At 38.1% G+C, this 4,768-nt stretch overlaps 1 long non-coding RNA gene across 1 annotated transcript in view; it reads right to left on the bottom strand.

Moving 5' to 3' along the window:
• Positions 1 to 352: 352 nt before the first annotated feature.
• The window catches only part of LOC114061109, a 22,432-nt gene continuing 18,016 nt past the window's right edge, over positions 353 to 4,768 (bottom strand). The window contains exon 3 of the long non-coding RNA XR_003572047.1: positions 353 to 363. This is a non-coding gene — a long non-coding RNA (uncharacterized LOC114061109). The remainder of the gene's footprint in view (positions 364 to 4,768) is intronic.

Genomic DNA, 4,768 nt, shown 5'->3' with positions numbered 1-4,768 from the left:
CTTTCCATCTTTCAAGGCTATTTTTCCTGCCTTTTTGTGGTATGGTTTTTCTGCATTCATTTCTAGAACCTGTTTGAGAAATTGTCGTGTAGTCAAGTCAATACTTAAACATTAAACACCACATTAACAGGCATGTAGCTGCTTTAATAAACTAAAGGAGCTTTCATTTTGTCATAATATTTTTCAAATGCAACCATAGCCTAGAGCTCCACTCAGTGAAGTCAGCCAAAATATTTTAATAGGGTTAGCAGATTTGCTTCCATTGTCCTTAGGTGGCTTTGGACTAGCTGTGGGGTGGACAAGAGGCTAATGCCACATCAGCAGTGAACTGGTGCAACCTCCTCCTAATGCAGTGCTCTTCCACTATATTTCATCAATGTTCAGTTTAAAATATTTTAAGGTTTACATTTTTGATGGACTTTTTCCCCAAAATATGGAATGGGAAAGGCTATTGTTGCTTATCCAAGGAACAACTGAGAACTTTCCCTGAACTGTTTTATATAATGCTGCAAGTGAACCTCCAGAAAAACAATTTTTATACAGAAAAACTGAATAACCTGAATGGAATTTAGAGAAAAACCATGGGGGCCATCAGGAAAGAAAGCTGGAAAGACTTATCACAGCAGATTATTAGGTTTAGCTAAGTGATAACTAAGAAAAGTCGTGACTGTTACACAAAGAGTGGAAGGAGACAAAGGCTAAGCGGGCTGCTTATTGTAGGAGGGCCAAGGCAAGGAAACAATGGTCTTAGGTTATAATGGTGGGTTGTTCGGGTTTTGGTTTTTGTTTGTTTGGGGGTTTTCCTTGAAATAAAGACCTAAAGGTGAGGTGGAAGTGTTTATATGGAAGTTGAACAATTTACAGGGATCAAGTGGCTTAGCACCTACCACAGATGGTGTAAAACTGTACAGTAGTATTTGTCATTCTCTGAAATTAAGGCATTGATAGAAAAATATTATTTCAAAGGTGGTGGCTTAGTCTATGGCAGGTATAATTTCTCATCCCTGAATTCATTACTTGTTAATGCATTAAAGTGGGCTCTGGACTCTGCCATTGTTAGTGGTTGGGGAGAAATGAAGATTTCTGTCTCTTTTGACAACTTTTCTCCTTTCCTATTATTATGATGCTGATTTTAGTTTTCCTAGGCAAGAGAGGGTCTGGAGTGAAGACTGTGGTTGTAGGTATGCCCATGTTATTGGAAATGCAGGCTGTCCTTAGAATCTCTGAGCAATATGTAGATCCCACTGAAAGGAAAGGAAGCAATTCCATGGAAATAGGCTTTTTAAACTGAACACTTCTTCAGGGTTTTAAGTCAGAACACTGATGTTTTAGACTTCCTAATCTCTACTATCATTCTGTGGAGTTTGCTGATACACTGTTCCTCCTATGGGTTCTTCTCTGTCCTCCTCATGAACAGTGTTAGAATTAAATCTTCAGTGGAAATAGGGGGGGTTATTGCTGAAATCAGCTCACCAGTGTAACAATGAAAGAGTCAGGTAACAAAAACTACATTAAAAAAGGGAGTGTTGTGTGTGTGTTGGAAAAATAGCAGCCATGCTTTTTTTCAGGAACTTTAGGCTTGGAATTAGAAATCAGATTTTGATTTATGTCTTTGTACCAAGCCTACACTTTCTGATCAGTCGTGTTGAACTGCTGTGAGATGCAAAATCTTCCAGTAATTGTAAGAAAAAGCTACAAGTCTGTGCTTTCTTTAAAAGTTATTTTTCTTCAGATTATAATTTTCTGCTTGACTTATTGAGAATCTGTACTGAACAAGATTTTTTTCCCCCTACTACCTACTTTAAAGGCTTAACTTTGAAAAACGCACTAAACCAGCCAGTGCCCCAGTTTTCAATTTCCTTGTTTTACCTTGAAAATTACTGTAAATCTTTTTTAGCATTGCTATGCATAAAATATAAGAGCACATTATAATGCAAGCTTAGAAAGTTTCTCTGTGTTGTAAAGAATAGGAATCTATTAAGGAAACAATGGTTTTGTTTTCTTTTCATATTTCTTCCCTTTTCAAAGCCGTCTACCATAACCCATAAGAGACTGAAATAAGAACTTTCATTCTCAGTATACTTAGAGCTGCCAGGTTGAAGACAAAACACTAAATTAAGGACGTTTTTGTAACATAAATGAGCCAGTTTGCAAATTGTGGTTGAAAATGCAGGTAGGATTCCATACCTGATGCTTAACCAGGCAGAGTTATATACAGAATTAGTGCTTTTCAGGTACAATTTCAGTGAATTGTGAACCAACTCAGCAGCATGTTGATGTACATCACGTTTGTCACTTTCTTATAACTGTTGTATTTATTTAAAAGGAGACAATTCATGCTTATCACTGCTCAGAGAGACTTATCTCCTCCTGAATAGCCTGATAATAACAGGAGGCAACTGGAAGGAAACTATGTACTCTTCTTTTCCTCATAGTTCAGTGCATCAGTTTGGGGGGGTAGGGGGAATTCTTGGTTTACACCAAATTGGGGAAATAAAATAAATCAAGAATTCAAAATCAACCATCTAAATGTACACAGGAAACTTCAAATGCTCTTGTTTCTCTTGGTGGAATTCTTTCCATACCCCTAAGTCATTTTTGCACAGTTTGTACATGTCAAAGCTAATTTTGAACAAAAAAAATAATCCCTTGCCACCCTTAAAATTAATGTCATTTTGAGATGGGTTTCAAATAATAGAGAATAATGGGTACTTAAGAAAAGAAAAATCAGCACTGGGAAGGGAGAAAACACAGACATGTTGATCAGCAAATTTCTTCCTATCTAGAGGTGAGATACACTTTTTTCCCTGAATATTAAAAAAAAAAAGAGGTGTTCAGGAAGAGAAGCAAAATGCATCTGGAATAAAACCTGCCTACATGAGTGGATTCTGTACAAAGAAATCAAATTCTCAGCTAGGCTCAACCGTCTGTGCTTGTGTGGGATTGCCCCAGTGGGAAGCCTGGTAGTCAGATGAAAATCCTTGAAACTGTGCAAACATACATACAGGCAACACTGAAAGCACATACTCAGTAACTGAAAATCTCTGAGGGTTTTGAACAGCTCCCAAATGGAAGGAAAATACTCGAGTAGATGAGCTGGATTCACCACGGGGAGCTTACTGCTCATATTCCTCCTCCTTCTGGCCCCGGAGAAGGAGGATTGGGGAAGGGAAGGAGTGGGAAGCACTGACTGAGGTTGTAAATGAGCAATTTAAAATAACATCATGCAATTTCAAAGCCTGTGGGATGGAAACAATCAGCCTGGGAAGCCGTGGTTAATCCATGCCTGAAAAACTCCAGTTATAGATGGCTGTAAGGAGGTGAGAACTGAGGTATCACTAGGGCAAGTAATATCTGAAAATATTGTTATTGTTATAGAAAGATACTTCCTGTGCAGTAATTTGTTTTTCTTTTAAACACAACACTTGGGTTCTTTCTGCAAAATTGCCATGGTTTGTGACAACTGTATTTTTGTGGTATGTCTGTTAGTGTAAGGTGTGTAAGTAGGTATGAAAATACATCTAATCAATCTATGTTGAATAATTTGCTTTTGTGATCTATCTCTGTAGCAAACAACTTTGGTAGACATGTTTTTCAGACATCAGATCTACCTGTCATCTATGGTTTTTCCTAATACAGGCCTATTTTTTCCCCCCAAGATTAAGATCCAGTGATCCCTACCATTTTAACCTTCTATTCCAAAAAATATTTCTGTTACCAAAATTTCCCAAACATTGCAGACAAATGTTTGTTACACCGATAGGTTTAATCCCAGAAGCAGTTGTGGACCTGCAGTATTTCTATGGATCCTGTCTTTGTTGCTCAAGTACAGGTTTGGAAACACATCTCTTCAGAAACTAGAAGTTTTAAAGATCTGACAAAGTAAACTGATTTTTGGCAGTGACAGTGTGATAGGAGTTTGCCCCTGTAAATATTCAGATGGAAGTAAAATTATTCTATCTGTAAAATTAGTCACCAAAGAGAAAAAAACCCACATTTTGGTCATTTCCACATCTTGCTCTCAAACACAACTCTGGGACAAACAGAGTGGTTTAAGCTGTTTGCCAGTTCTTACTCAGTATGATTCATGCAGGGTTAAATGTTACAGCTTCACCTGGTACAATAATACTTGGGGATGAGGATGAATTAGGGATGCATGTCTGGCCTTTCCATTTGCTGACCGTTCTTTCAAGGAGTTGAAACTCAACTGCAAGAGTTCTGCTTTTATCTGAAACTTGGCAGATGAATCCCAAATCCCACAGAAATTTGTTAATATAAACTCCTAAGACTAGAATTATTTGGCAGCTTCTAACCCTCTGGCCATCCATTAAATACATAAACAAAACCTAAAGTGCAGCAGTTCCAGATGTTTGTTTGTACTCAGCTGGGGAGAGAAGGATTTGCTCTTTAAAATGAAATTAGAGGAAATTTTGCTTTGGGAAGTGGGAAGCCAGTTTACTGTAACTGCTCATTTTCATTCAAATGGAACTTATTAGATGTTAGAACATTTGTTCCAGCAGGATGGAGCTGCAGCAACACTGGTTTAAATGCAGTTTAGATTGTGCTTGGACTCAGGATATGACTGAAGCAGCACAAAGCTGTTCCTGAAGAACAGCTGAACTTGTTTGGCTCTGTATTTCATAGAATTACAAAGCAGTTTGGGTCGGTAGGGACCTTAAAGATCATCTTGTTCCGCTCCCTGCCATGGGCAGGGACACCTTCCACTAGACCAGGTCACTCCAAGCTGCATCCAACGGATCCTTGAATA

Source organism: Empidonax traillii, unplaced genomic scaffold (genome assembly GCF_003031625.1).
Source record: "Empidonax traillii isolate 1590-97213 ecotype Southwest subspecies unplaced genomic scaffold, ASM303162v1 scaffold310:size1162954, whole genome shotgun sequence".
Lineage (NCBI taxonomy): Eukaryota > Metazoa > Chordata > Aves > Passeriformes > Tyrannidae > Empidonax > Empidonax traillii.
The sequence above is the reverse complement of the archived record's forward strand: the minus strand, read 5'-3'. Positions and strand labels throughout refer to the sequence as shown.